Source organism: Scyliorhinus canicula, chromosome 12 (genome assembly GCF_902713615.1).
Source record: "Scyliorhinus canicula chromosome 12, sScyCan1.1, whole genome shotgun sequence".
Lineage (NCBI taxonomy): Eukaryota > Metazoa > Chordata > Chondrichthyes > Carcharhiniformes > Scyliorhinidae > Scyliorhinus > Scyliorhinus canicula.
This window is the reverse complement of record NC_052157.1, coordinates 10,052,117-10,067,704: the sequence shown is the minus strand read 5'-3', so window position 1 is coordinate 10,067,704 and position 15,588 is coordinate 10,052,117. Positions and strand designations below refer to the sequence as shown.

At 41.4% G+C, this 15,588-nt stretch overlaps 1 protein-coding gene across 3 annotated transcripts in view; it reads right to left on the bottom strand.

The window, feature by feature from the left end:
* The window catches only part of pias1b (protein inhibitor of activated STAT, 1b), a 170,851-nt gene that overhangs the window by 152,043 nt on the left and 3,220 nt on the right, over positions 1–15,588 (bottom strand). The window contains exon 1 of one of the 3 annotated variants that reach the window (XM_038814873.1): positions 10,554–10,612. The exons of the other annotated variants lie outside the window; for them this stretch is intronic. The gene's annotated coding sequence lies outside the window, so the exon portion shown is untranslated. Of the gene's footprint in view, positions 1–10,553; positions 10,613–15,588 lie in introns of those variants that run through there. 3 annotated transcript variants of the gene reach the window in all.

Below are 15,588 nucleotides of genomic sequence, written 5' to 3'. Positions count from 1 at the left end.
GCTTTGGACCTTTGGTTCATCAAGCTCAACACCACGGAGGCTCTCCTTGCCCCACGTCTGGATCTATCTAAACTAGTTGCTAGAAATTGACTGCTATGACTCAAAAACTCCATTATCATTGTTTCATGTGGGGTTAGCACTGCAGCCTCACGGCGCCGAGGTCCCAGGTTCGATCCCGGCCCTGGGTCACTGTCCGTGTGGAGTTTGCACATTCTCCCCGTGTTTGCATGGGTTTCGCCCCCACAACCCAAAGATGTGCAGGGTAGGTGGATTGGCCACGCTAAATTGCCCCTTAATTGGAAAAAATGAATTGGGTACTCTAAATTTAAAAATAAATTAAAAAATAAATAAATAAATAAATAAAAATCCCCAAAAAAATCATTGTTTCATGTAACTACCAGGATTAAAAGAAGCCGCACCAGATGGATCTCTTATCACCTCTCAATTCCTATGTTTTTGGTGAAGTTGTGGGAGCTATTAGTGCAATACAGGGTATAGCACTGGAATTCTGTATTTATTCTATTTTCTACACTGTGCCACCTGTGTGCTAGTGCTTGCCAACAGCCAGTCTTTCTGTCCATCATAAATTCCAGAAGCTATGATCACAGGTACATAGAGCTGCAGCTTTTGTCCCAACGAAGATGGTTCATAGAAGTGCAGGAACTCTGGGCTTCTCATCCCAAATGCGGAAAATATTTAGTGGTAGGCAAGTTTAATCATTTTCTTGTAAAGTTGGAATGCTATTTTAACCCTTATTTCCAGGAATAGCTTTTTCAACTGGTAGGCCAAGATGGTAGCTGAAAGGCAGCAGGGTGGCAGGGTAGCATGGTGGTTAGCATAAATGCTTCACAGCTCCAGGGTCCCAGGTTCGATTCCCGGCTGGGTCACTGTCTGTGTGGAGTCTGCACGTCCTCCCCCTGTGTGCGTGGGTTTCCTCCGGGTGCTCCGGTTTCCTCCCACAGTCCAAAGATGTGCGGGTTAGGTGGATTGGCCATGCTAAATTGCCCGTAGTGTCCTAATAAAAGTAAGGTTAAGGGGGAGGTTGTTGGGTTACGGGTATAGGGTGGATACGTGGGTTTGAGTAGGGTGATCATGGCTCGGCACAACATTGAGGGCCGAAGGGCCTGTTCTGTGCTGTTCTATGTTCTATGATTGTCAGAGGTTTTCATTCCTAATTGCCAATTATATACCTAGTTGTTCACTTGTGATTTGCTGCTCTTCATCTTGAATTTTGTATTATTAAACCACCAGATGCAGTACAAACAATGGCAGACTAAACATTCAGGGGCTCCCACGGCACGAAGATAATCATGGAGTCATAGACTTTTACAACATTGGAGGCTACTAGTCAACCCATTTTACTCATGCTGGCTCTGAGAGAGCTATCCAATTAGTTCCAAACCCCCATTCTTTCCTCACAGCACTGCAATTTTCTTTCCTTCAAGCAAACATCCAATTCCCTTTTGAAAGTTATTACTGCATCTGTTTCCACTACCCTTTCAGGTCACCCACTGCAGATCATAACTCACTGCATAAAGTTCTCACCTTACCTTTGGCTCTTTTGCCAATTACCGTAAACCTGTCCTCTGGTTTCCAAATGTATTGCCGGCGGGAACAATTTCTCCTTACTTTATCAAAACTCACCATGGTTTTGAAAACATCTATTAAATCTTCCCTTAACCTTCTCTGATGAAAGGAGAAGGATCCCAGCTTCTCAAATCTCTCCCCTAACTGCATTCTCTTGCAACATTTTAGTCAACTCCCTCTCTGGTGCCTTGACACGATTTCTAAATTGTTATAAAGACAAGAGTGTCTGTATAGTAAATTTATACAGATTTATTCTGCTATAATGGACATATCTGTTTAGGAAGGTAGGTAGTCACATGATGCTTTTAGTTATTTGCATTTTGCACCTTATTTTACAATTGGGTTTCATACTTCATTAGAACTTTAATCTTCTACTGTTTCTCTCCCTTGCACTTCTACCATTCTTTTGCATTGTCTACATTTTTAGTTCTTAGACTGTGGCAAAATAGCAACAGCTCAGTACAAAGATAATCAAATTAGGAAAATTATATAAAAGATCAGGCAGATGAAGGAACCAAATTTAGGAAAAGAATCATGACTTCTAGACTACAGTTCAAGCAGGTAGCCATTATTGTTCAAATTATGAGGTTTATAAGATGGTTATGTTCTGGGACAGTAACTTTAAGGGAGCTATATGACCTGCTCTGGAGTCTACCTGACAGCAAGCCGAGGTAGTTTAATTGTGAGAGGTCAAACAAAGGTTCAGATTGTTTTACTGGGAAGGAGGTGCAAGATATTTACACTTAAAGACAATGCAGTGGTTTACCAAAGTCCCAGAAAAGTGTTGAAAGAATTGCATTGCAAACAGCTGTGCTGTAAACTTGTCCATTACTTCTAAGATGAAAGACAGTTGGGTCTCAATCAGCTAATTAGTATTTCTACCTAGTTACAAGGTTAATGTATTTCATGCTGTACTAGGGAAGAGGGCAGAAGACATTTTTTGAGATCCCCTAGAAATCAATGAATATCACAGGCGGACGTTGGTTCCTCGTAGTCAAAAAAGGAAAAGGCTACTTGATTTGCAAGCTACCACAGTCAGATGCAGGAGGGAAACAGTTTGTAACCAAAGAGACGCATCTTGCCGCCTTCCACAGATTCCAGGAAATTTGTTCTGGTATGGCCGGGGGTGGGAAGGGGGATAATCAGAACAGGCTTTACCGCTGATGGTGGATTTAAGAAACTCTCTGAAAAGTAAGGAAGGCACATGGCAACAGTCTCTCAAAATCATAACTCAGCAAGAGTGCATGTTGGAACCGTTCGGAAGCAACTGTAGACTGCGTGCTAAAAACACAATAATTACATGGGGAGTGCGATGGGAGATAAAACATACAAAAGGAACATCACTTTCTGTAATTTAAAGAACAACCTAGACACAAAGGGAAAATAGAGTTAGTCAAAGTTTCTTTTCGGCATTTAGTACAGTAAAAAATTTTTAATGTGAAATCTTGTGTTATTCTTTCAGTTAATAATTGCAAGTTTGAATCTCTCTTTAAAAGAGATCGGTCCCTATAGACATCATAGCATGAGTTAATGCTCAAGTTGAAAGGCTATGAATAACACTGACGGGAAAAAACCTTTTCAAAGGGATTAAGTTTTAGTAATAATTAAGATTAAACATTAGTTTAGTTTTCACTAATTTATGTCAGTCTTATCGATAAGTATGTGTTTCCATGAGCGCTTTCAACATTCAATTGTGATACCATTCTGTATAAGATGTAATTCATCTATGAAGATAGCCATCTGGAATGAAAGTTGCATGTACGCCAAACAGGTGTACGAAATGCACCCAGAGTTAAACATGACAGAAGCGTGACAAGGTATGTAACATGACAAACAGGAAATCAGCCTAGCTATCTAATGATTATTCAGCATCAGACCTCGTTGAGCCCAAGTAAACATTCTTTTAAGCATTATGCCATAAAACAAATTAGGGTTCAGAGGGCAACTTAATAGACAAGACTGAATTTTCAGTTTACAGAACGGTCCTTTTTTATTAATACTAAATTAGCAGGGTCGTTCTTTTCTGCATTTTTTTCATCTTTGTCAATTTCCAAGATACACAATAAAGACTGTATAGATCAGATGGGATGTTGGTGCTGGGTTGAAGACGCCCAAGGGTTAATGAAAGAAACCGAATTGAGTGAAAACTCCATGGAAGGCAGCTTAGATTTCATTGTTTTAAGAAAGAAAAGCTCAAGCTAAATTACTTGCAAAGCCGTTTATAAGAGTTATGCAGCCATTCCCCCCTCAGAACATAACACAAAATTTAATTTTTTGTTATTTAGTTCCCAAAAATAGTTTCCCTTATTCACAGTATCTGCACAAATGTGAGCAATGTGCTTCAATTCTCAGTATAACCAGAGTAGAGGACAGGTTCTGTGGTTACCTGCCTCTCATGCGACAAAAAGCATTTGAGGTTCAAAATATTCCCCCCAAATACTCTCCAATTGGTTTTCAAATTATTTATGAAACTAGCAGAAGTGTTTTAGCCTGAAGAAAGTAGGTTTTTATGCAAATGTTTAACAAAACACTTGGTTTCTTCTGTCATGGAATGTGGGCATTGCTGGCTGGCCCAGCATTTATTGCCCACCCCCAATTGCCCTTGAATTGAATGGCTTGCTAAGCCATTTCGGAGGACAGTTAAGAGTCAACAACATGGGCAGCACGGTGGCGCAGTGGGTTAGCACTGCAGCCTCACGGCGCTGAGGTCCCAGGTTCGATCCCGGCTCTGGGTCACTGTCCGTGTGGAGTTTGCATGTTCTCCCCGTGTTTGCGTGGATTTCACCCCCACAACCCAAAAATGTGCAAGCTAGGTGGATTGACCATGCTAAATTGTCCCTTAATTCGAAAAAATGAATTGGGTACTCTAAATTTATAAAAAAAAACAAAGTCAACAACATTGGTGTGAGTCTAGAGTCACAAGTAGGCCAGGTTGGGTATGGGTGTCAGAGTTCTCTCCCTAAATGGAACCAGATGGATTTTTACAAGCAATGATAGTTATCATAGCCACCATTATTTGAACCCATGTCCCCCAAGCACTAACCGGGGCCTCTGGATTACTAGCCCAGTGGTATTGTAGGGCGGCACAGTAGCACAGTTGCTTCACACTCCCAGGCTCCCAGGTTCGATTCCCGGCTTGCGTCACTGTCTGTGCGGAGTCTGTACTTTCTCCCAGTGTCTGCGTCGGTTTCCTCCGGGTGCTCCAGTTTCCTCACAGTCCAAAGATGTGCAGGTTAGGTGGATTGAGAATGTTAAATTGCCCTTTGTGTCCAAAAAGGTCAGGTGGGGTCACTGGGTTACGGGATAGGGTGACGGTGTGGTCTTAGGTAGAGTGATCTTTCCAAGGGCCGGTGCAGACTCAATGGGTCGAATGGCCTCCTTCTGCACTGTAAATTCTATGATTGCAACTGCACCACTGTCTCCCTCTAAATGTAGAGTTACGTAGTGCCTTTCACAACCAGCAAATGTAGCCAACTGCAGAGCAATATTCCATAACCAACAATGTGATAATGACCAAATAATCTCTTTTTTTGACGTTAATTCTGGAACAAATATTGGCCAGGACATAGGGAATAACTCCCCGGTTCTTCAAAATAGTGGCACTTGATTGTTAACGTCCATCTGAGCAAGGATGATGCCTCAGTTTCATTTTTCATCCCAAAGCAGCACCTCCAACAGTGTCATGAAATCCATCAGTACTGCATTGGATTGTCAGCCTAGATTTTTGCACTCAAGTCCTAGAACTGGACTTGAACCTACGACCTGCTGACTCAGATGAGAGCGCAAATGGAACATGTTTGCCGCTAAACATATAAGTATAAACAAAATAAAGCAACTGCCGCCTCATTAGGTGTTACCTACCTCCCTGAAAGAGAAAATAACCAGCCAAAATAGTTTGAAATTCTACTGCAAAAAAAAAAGTGCAAAATTATTACACAGCTGGTTTTTAATCTTTTGGTTAAAATATATGATTGAGCTTAAGCAGAGCACCTGGGGAAGAATGCAAGAGGAGGACATCAGGTCGTCAGTCAACAGAACCTAGAGGAGAGTGCAAGAGAAAAATGAAAACAGTGCCAAAAGTGCAGCGAGAAGCCAGCAGACCTGGGGTTAGTTTAGAATTCAATAAAGGAGGTCAAAGGGATGAAAGGGATAATAGAGTACGTGAGTAAGCTTGCAGGAAACATAAAAACTGACTGTAAAAACTTCTACAGTTGTGTAAATTCTACAGTTATGTGAAGAGAAAAAGATGTTGCCCACAACCCAAAGATGTGCAGGGTCCCAACCAATGCACCACCGTGCTGCCCCGCATTGGTCAGATCTTTGTCGACTCACTTAACTCCATGTCCCTTGTGGCCTCCGTATGTTCTCTTCACAACTTACTTTCCTACCTATCATGCCAACCACAAAATGACCCATTTAGGCCTGTTTCCTGTTAACTAGTCAAGTTTCTACCCATGCCAATGTTATCCCCTACACTATGAGCTTTTATTTCCCAAAATAACCTTTGATGCAGGATTTATCAAACGTCTTCTGAAAATCTAAGCAGAGCACTTGCACCGGTTCCCCTTTATCCACAGCACGTTACTTCTTCAATAAATTGGGTAATCACGATTTCCCGGATTCCAACAAAACCACAAGAGTATACGTGTTGCACATTACTCGCGCTTGTATTTTTATTCACACATAAACACACTTATAATAATCATTGGCTAACAAACATTCAGACAATACTAGCTGGGACTAGACTAGCTGAGATTCAAGATTGATCAAGATACCACTTCAAAGCAATTTCAAGCACCTAGAGATTTAAACTAGTAATCTTCCATTTTGCTTTCACTAAATGACGACTGATGCCCAATTATGTCTCTGAAAAAAAGAAACAACTCTGGTTCTAATAGGAATAAATACATATTCCAATCCGATAATACATTCCATTTTAGTCATATTACCTTCAATACAAAAGCTGTTGTTCACATACACCTCACCTTCAAAAGATCAAAGCCATTAATCAATGCAGCAGTGGCTGGTTACGTCTGCAGCTTAAGCAAAGACCTGGCTTTACTCTCTCCACTGCACACTAAAGTACTCCATTGTTCCATTGCAATAGTTGCAGTCTGAATGAATGTTAAAAGCTGCTTCCATTAACATAGTAAGAAGTCTTACAACACCAGGTTAAAGTCCAACAGGTTTGTTTCAAACACGAGCTTTCGGAGCACGGCTCCTTCTTCAGGTGAAGAAGGAGCCGTGCTCCGAAAGCTCGTGTTTGAAACAAACCTGTTGGACTTTAACCTGGTGTTGTAAGACTTCTTACTGTGCTCACCCCAGTCCAACGCCGGCATCTCCACATCATGGCCTCCATTAACATAAGCTACAGATGTCACCAGGTAATGGGGAGAGGGGAAACACCAAAACACAACTGACAAACCTCTGCTCGGTTTTGTAACAGTGAAAATTAGCTGAAGTGCATAATTTAACAAATCACAGACGAAAGGGATCCATTTCTAACTTGAACTCCAGAAACTGAAAACGGAAACATTTTAATGTCCACAAATCAAATCAATATTTAAGGCTCAGGAACAATTTTTGGGTTGATTTATTTTTAGCTTTTTTTTGATCAGCTAAAGTCATGTCAGCGCTCTTCAATCAGTGCAAGTTGCACCCACACTGTTAATTAAAATGTTGCTCATGAAGATGGTCAAAAAGTTAATTGTTTCCTAATTATGCATGTCAATGAGCTGTGAATGAGCAGTAAACTTTTCCATACACAGTCCCTGAAATCAGGATCAGGTTGAAACAATGCCCGGGGGGGGGGGCGCGCGCGCGCGAGACAGAGACAGGGAGAAGAGAGAATAAAAAGGCACACAGATAAGATCATAATGGGTAAGCATTTGGAATCTACTTCTGGCCACCCAAAAGCTTTCACTTGCATAAGCTTCCCACAGCCTCCCACCAAATGCTTATTGCATAGGCCATCCATGCACCAGCACCACACAATTAACACTGCTAAATACTGCCTCCTGACACTGGTGATACAATAGCACATCCATGAAACGCTGATTTTACAATTCTGATAAGACTAATGGAAATTCTTTTAACAGGGTAAATATGATGAACTGAGACACAAAAGCAATCTGAATACTAAAAATTCCAGGTGCAGACCATAAGAGCATTATAGAGGTGCCTGAAATTGTGAGGATGGCACAAGACAGACAAGCATGACATACCATGAGAACAGATCTCCTGCTAGGAGGAGCTACAAGTCCCAGCAACAATCTAACCCAAATTAAAATGTCAATGTAAAATCACCAATAGGCCAGACATTCCTTGGACCAATACCTAACGGTGCGGGCTGATGTCAGCGACAGCAAAAACTGTCATACTACAAACAACGTGGGCCCCTCTAGTTACAATAAAGTCAGCTGGAATACTGCCGAGTCACACATGCACAGGCAAAGTGACAGGATTGAGCTCAGTTGTTTGTCTAATGGTCAAAGAACCCAGCAACATTCACCAAGCTACACATCAAGAATAGCAAAGTACCATCGGGTGGCCACTACCTGCAGAATCAGACAATCACAAGAGAAGCCACCTACAGAAGAGAGGAGGGAAAAAAAAGGACAAGTGTGCCTGTACTTTTAACGAAAGTGCAAGTACACATTTGTGACTGACAGCATACTTAAATATAGTAATGGCAGTAATGGATCAAACATAGTTTCACATTCTAAAAAGGAATCTGATCAAATACCACACACATGACAGCAACAAAATCTGAACCGTGAAACTGAAAGTTGGTACAAACTGAAATGTGTTAAGAAGTGGGAATGCAATTACAAGTTGCCATTATTACAGCAAACCAGAAGCTACTGGGAGCTCCCTGGGATTGCACATTGAACTTCCACAGGTAAGGAAATTAATAAAACTGGACTATACAAGATGGTTAAATATAATTTGTATGCTTGTTGATTCCACCAAGTTGGGTGGGAAGTGTGCTGAAAAAGAGACAGTTATTTAAAAAGGATTACGGACAAGTTCAGTTCCCATTCAGAATATTGAGAGTAGAAAATGGTATTTAAGGCATCCAGTGTGTAAAACCAATGAAGGAAACTGAAATTGAGAACAGTCACCATAGTATAAGATTCGTATTACCAAGCAACAGAAAGGCAGGATGCATTACCAGGTGCAAATGCAACTACTAAAGTTAAGATAAACTTTAGCCCACTGGAACAATATTTTTGGAATCTGAAAATATAGAGTTTACAAGATCCATTTATACCTGTAAAGGGATCAAGATCGATATTTTCAAATTACTTATCACAGACACTGAAAGTTAAAGTTCTCTGCACAGCTTACTTAATATAATGAACATTGAATTTTCCACATTTAGGAGTCTGACAAAATTAAACAACTGCGTTTTGTGATGTTTACCTTGTCATGTGAGGCTTGCTTGTGGACCATTTATATCACAGCACGGTCACTAATAGCAACCCCAACTTCTCTAGCAGAAATATAATGTAAGTTAAGCAAAGCACCTAGAGAATCAATGAACTCAGTAGGTGTTCATCCCAGACTCCAAGATAGAGAGCTGGTAAAGATAAATATTGGTCCATTGTGGCCAGCGCATTTTCTGGCTACAGGCAGGCAATCTGCCCATACAGGCCTAATCCAGACAGGAGGGAAGATTCCCAGCCAAGAAATTAAAATTGTAATTATAACTCTGTATCAAATGTACATTAGGTTGATTGCACGCTCCTGGTGTCCCAAGCATAACACAAAACAATTTAAGTGGGAGCTGTTCTAAAAGGGCATTAGTACAAGCATTTAATTATTACATTCTTTACTGGCACCCATAACTCCACAAAAGGGTGAAGAAAATAAGCAGACTCGAAATAAAAATGGTTCTTCAAATAAATTTGCATACAAGCAAAGTGGAAAAATACTGAATAATCTAAAATCTATTTACAGTAAACATGGGATTCAAAAGTTAAAAAGTTGCAAGCTGAACAGCAGGGTATGTTATGTAACCCACCTAAGCAAATGCAGTGTATAGATTCTTGTAAATAAAAAGGGGAGCTCACAGATTTCAATTGAAGAAACCTATACACCTGGAGGAAAACTGAATTGATCAAGGGGAAATTCAAAACCACAGGCAGCTTCAAGACGAAAATATTTTCTTACTCCACTGATGGGGATTATCTTACTAGGACTACATTGTTAGCTTCCAGCAACATCTACACCCAGAGTAGATAGATCAGTATCATAACCACCCACCCATTCGAATACTTTTTTTGGTACAATAAAAAATCCTCAAAATATCAAAGCTTGGTTTAGGTGATGTAAAGGAGCTGGTTTAGCACAGGGCTAAATCGCTGGCTGTTAAAGCCGACCCAGGCAGGCCAGCAGCACGGTTCAATTCCCGTACCAGCCTCCCCGAACAGGCGCCGGAATGTGGGCAAGGGGCTTTTCACAGTAATGTTCATTTGAAGCCTACTTGTGACAATAAGCGATTCTCATTTTTCATTTCATAAAGTCAAACAACTCCAGGTCATCAACGGAATTTTGATGAACTACAACAAGTCGGCATTGCCACCGACCATTTCAAATGCTTCAAAAACAGATAATGCTGGAACTTCACATTATGCAAGACAGCTTCAGGTGTCCTACACCCAGGCATTGCATTAGTTTGGTTTCCAGATGCTGGCTGACATGCTGTGAACTTCACACATTATAACTTTTCATCTCAGATTTATAATTTTTGTAGCTTGCTTTTAGATTTGTATTGTGTGAAATACCAATTTTGTTTCCCTTGTACATCCCCCTTCGGCTCTCGCTACAGGTTCTCAGTTAATAAGTTTTGCCTCAATAGAGACTTTCATGTTGTATTCATTTATGGGTGTGGGCATCGCTGGCTAGCCCACATTTATTGCCCGCGAGAAGGTGGTGGTGAGCTGATTTCTTGTACCGCTTACCTACATTGCTCAATTTCACTTCTGCTGAAGAGGACAAGAAACTCCACCTTCACTAGCAGGCAACTAATTCTTTCAACCTGCAATGATAGACGAGAAGAGAAAAAAAGCATGGACCTACTTTCTGATTTCTTAAGCATCGCTAGTCTTTATTTGTAGCTCATCTCCTCGGCACTTGGGATCAATCTTATTGCGATTTCCTGTATCATTTTTTTTCATCTTCTGCTTGTGGTGTGCTGACCTAATTTGAAGATTGTATTGTGTATAGCCTGATCAGTGCTTTACACGGTCTTAGCCCAATTTTGGTACACTACATTGTGTTTCATAGAATTTAAAGGGCAGGAGGCCATTCAGCCCATCGAGTCTGCACCGGTCCTTGGAAAGAGCACCCTACTCAAGCCCAACGCCTCCACCCTATCCCCTTTATCCCTGTGACCCCCACCTAACATTTTTAGACACTAAGGGCAATTTAGAATGGCCAATCCACCTAACCCATACATTTTTGGACTGTGGGAGGAAACTGGAACACCTGGAGGAAACCCACGCACACACAGGGAGAACATGCAGACTCCACACAGATAGTGACCCAAACCGGGAATCAACCTTGGGACCCTGGAGCTGTGAAGCAACTGTGCTAACCACAATGCTACCACGCTTCTGGGTGCATGCACTAGCAAGCCATTAACATTAATTACTTTCACATTTTCTGGTGTTGAAAGTGGCATCCAATACTGTTCTCAATTTCACTTCTCTTCTTTAATAATCATCCCACATTTTCTTTCTTTTAACTGGAAGTGTTTAGTGTGTCTTTAAATGTAGTGCCAGCATGCATCATGAATGACGCAGCATTCCACACACATTAAAACTATAAACTGGTTTAGGGTCAATGTTGCAGAATTTGAATTAGTCAGTCTTGCAGCAAAATGTTCTACATCTGTAGGATAGATAACATTTCAGGACCATTTCTATGCCAATTTAAGGATATTGAATATTATCTAGTTTTAAAAATTGTTGAGTGAGACTTTAAAACATTTAACGTCAGCAAACCTTTGCCCTTTATGGTTCTAATAACATAATACACAATATCAAAACTTGGCAAGCCATGTGCTATGTTGACATAGCATAGTGTGCTCAATATTCAGTATTTAATGAGCCTCATGACCACTATGTTATTCACATCACAATTAAAACTGATAAAGCTACTGTGTCCCACAGAAGCTATTTTCCCCTACTCCCCTGACGTTTGAAAGAAATATTATTGGCAAACATGACCAGCCAGGCCATGAAGGTCCTGGGCCTGAGAGATTAGCTGATCTGACTCAGGCAGTTGTGGGCAAAACTGGCGTCAGCATGGAGAATAGTCAAGCAGGAATCCCATTTCATAGAAATCATAGAATTTACAGTTCAGAAAGAGGCAAATCGGCCCTTCGAGTCTGCACCGGCCCTTGGAAAGAGCACTCCACCCTATCCCTGTAACCCCACCCAACCATTTTGTAAACTAAGGGCAATTTATCATGCCCAATTCACCTAACCTGCAGTTCTTTGGACTGTGGGAGGAAACTGGAGCACCTGGGGGAAATCCACGCAGACACGGGGAGAATGCGCAGTGACCCAAGCCAGGAATCGAACCTGGGACCCTGGATCTGTGAAGCAACTGTGCTAATCACTGTGCTTTCAAATCAATACTTAGAACCATAGCTGGGAAGAAAATAGTGTGAAAGAACACAATCAGGTTCAGCTATGATACACTTCAACACTCAAATAGCTTTCCGGTTAGACACTCGCGTGACGAACAGCCACTAGGTAAGGAATGAAGGACTACTGGCATTTGGAAATCGGAACTAATTTGTCTTTGCATTAATATCCTGCCCACTCGAAGGCAAAGCGTTCAGTCCAAAAGTTGTGTTTTTCTGAATCTTTAAAGCTGAAGTGATGAAAAAGTTTTTGCAGCAGTGGTTAGTTTCCACAACAAATGTTTGCTTTACTCAGTAGACCTCTACTTTTCATCTGAAAGCTCCTGCCAGTCACTGAACCATAAGACACTGTTTCAGAGGTCATCAGTCTGAGCATGTAAACTGCATTCCTGAGAATGGGTACCTATGGTACAATGCTTGAACATCTCAGTAACAATTTATTGGCTTTGTCTACCAGATACAGACAGAAAAAGTCAATCCTTAAATGTAAGGCACCACAGTTTTACTCCTCCCAACTAAAAGCTGTAAATTCTCTGTAATAAGGAAAGCCTGTCATTTTTAAACAGGCTGGGATATTTTTTGTACATTTGGTATAGATGTATAATTTTCCATCTCCCTATATTAAGATGCAGGAGGCTGCTGTTTGCAGCATTCTCCCCCAACCAAATCACACTAAGATTGGGAGCAAATTATATGTAAATTTGAAATCTGACATTGATAATATCTTTGGGTAACAACAATCTAAGAGATATGGACGAAAAGCGGATAAATCGAGTTAAGTTGCAGGTCAGCCATGATTTCACCGAATGGCTCAATGTGTTCAAGGGGCTAAATGTCCTCCTCTTGTTACTAAGACCATGAAAGCTCTGATCCTGTCACTTTTGACATTGCACATTTGTGGAAAATTACAAGCTATCCAGCAACTCGATTGCCACATGTTTAGCTTTAATTTGAAACCCAATTCCTAAATTATCAAAAAAAGAGTAAACTACAATGGATGCGGGAAATCTGAATTCAAACAGAAAATGCTGGGATGCTCAGAAGGTGTGGCAGCATCAGTGAGAAAGAAACAAGAGTTACCATTTCACTTCAGTGACTTGATGGAGGGTTATTAACTTGGGGGTCAGTTAGCTCAGTTCGCTGGCAGCTAGTTTCTGATGCGGAGCGACTTCAACACTGGGGGTTCAAACCCCGTACCAGCTGAGGCCCTGCCTTCTCAACCTCACCTGAGGTGTGGTGACCCTCAGGTTAAATCGCCACCAGTCAGCTCTCTCTCAAAAGCGTGGGCTGCCTTGGGAACTATGGCAACTTTTGTTAACCTGAATAATTAACTGTGTTTCACTCAGACAGATGCTGCCATACCTGAGTTTTTCTAACATTTTCTGTTTTTTTTACTCCAAGTTATCTACTTTTCCAACTGTTTGTCTTTTCCTAAAGCTTTAGTTATTCAGGTGTCTTTGATGTGTTAAATACCCACTACTTTTGGATTCCTTCTAGGAATCCAATAATTAGTACATCAGTACACTTGTGGGCAGCATGGTAGCACAAGTGGATAGAACTGTGGCTTCACAGCGTAGGGTCCCAGGTTCAATTCCCTGGGTCACTGTCTGTGCGGAGTTTTCCCTGGGTCTGCATGGGTTTCCTCCGGGTGCTCCGGTTTCCTCCCACTGTCCAAAGACATGCAGGTTAGGTGTATTGGCTATGATAAATTGCCCGTAGTGACCAAAAAGATTAGATGAGGTTACTGGGATAGGGTGGAAATAAGAGCTTAAGTGGGTCAGTGCAGATGAGATGGGCTGAATGGCCTCCTACTGCAATGTATGTTCTATGTACAATGATGTTCTTTGGTCATTTTTTCCACAACTCCCTTTCCTACACACATGCCAACACATTTTTTGAGGTCCTTTCTATAGAAGAGAAGCCTTGAGCAGTGGAGATTTTAAAAATTAAAAAAGAGGTTTAACGGGGTAGTCATAGAAACATGTATCCACTTATGCGAGTAGGCCAAAAATAAGAGGTGGTCACCAATTAATCCAACGAGGGTTTCAGGGGTAACTTCTTTACTCATAATTAAGAAATTGTGAACACGCTGCCACAAAGAGTTGTTGAGGAACAGATACAATTAACGGGAGGCTGGATAAACAAATGGAGAAAGGACTAGAAGGATAGGCGGACAGAATGAATAAAGATGGAGGCAGATCTCGGAGCATAAACACAGACATGGTCAGATGGGCTAAATGGCCTGTTTCTGTGCTGTAAATTCTGTGGTGCTTTCTCTATGATTATGTTTCCTCACTCTCGGCCCCTGATTTTTCTGAATATTAATATGTTGGTGCTTATTTTTCCAATGCTGAACAGCACGGATAAAAATGTCAACTACCTACTCTCTCCAGGGGTTATGGGGAGAAGGCAGGAGATGAGAAGGGGAGAAGGGATGAGAAACATATCCGCCATGATTGAATGGCAGAGCAGACAGTTTGGGCCGAATGGCCTAATTCTGCTCCGGTCTTATGGTCCACAGATGGCGACTGGCATGTGCTTGCCAGCTTTTTGTGGTTTGTTACGAAATCCTTAGCTGTCAACATGACTATGACTAGAACCACACTGTGAACCTCATTCGAAAAACTGAATATTATTTATATCAATTTTCTCAACACCATTTTTCAGAGAAAAACTAAGCATTTTTAGCTACCAACCCTCCATGCAGTCGCAACAAAAGATGGGCAGCACGGTGGCACAGTGGTTAGCACTGCTGCCTCAGGGCCCTGAGGTCCCAGTTTCAATCTCTGCCCTGGGTCACTCTCCATGTGGAGTTTGTACATTCTCCCCATGTCTGCGTGGGTTTCACCCCCACAACCCAAAGATATGTACGATAGGTGGATTGGCCACACTAAATTGCCCTTTAATTGGAAAAAGTGAATTGGGTTTTCAAAATTTATTTTAAGAAAAATCAAAGTTAAATTGAGCAAATGTGGCAAGAAAAAAAAAGCAAAAGAGCACATGCATAATATTTTTAACTATTACTTGCTTTTTCAAGCAGCTCCCATCAAAATTACCTAAAGTATAACTACATAAATATAATTTAAAACATTTGAAAATCCGCCAGAAACTCCGCAAAGAGCTGGGAACTATTTGCGTAGTCAAGCGTCACTAACTGCGGTAAATGGGAGGCAAAGGGGCACTTTTAAGAGAATTTGGCGTCTGTTAACCACAAGGGTCTGGTTTAGCACAGTGGGCTAAATCGCCGGCTTGTAATGCAGAACACAGGGTTCAATTCCCGTACCGGCTTCCCCGAACAGACACCGGAATGTGGCGACTAGGGGCTTTTCACAGTAACTTCATTG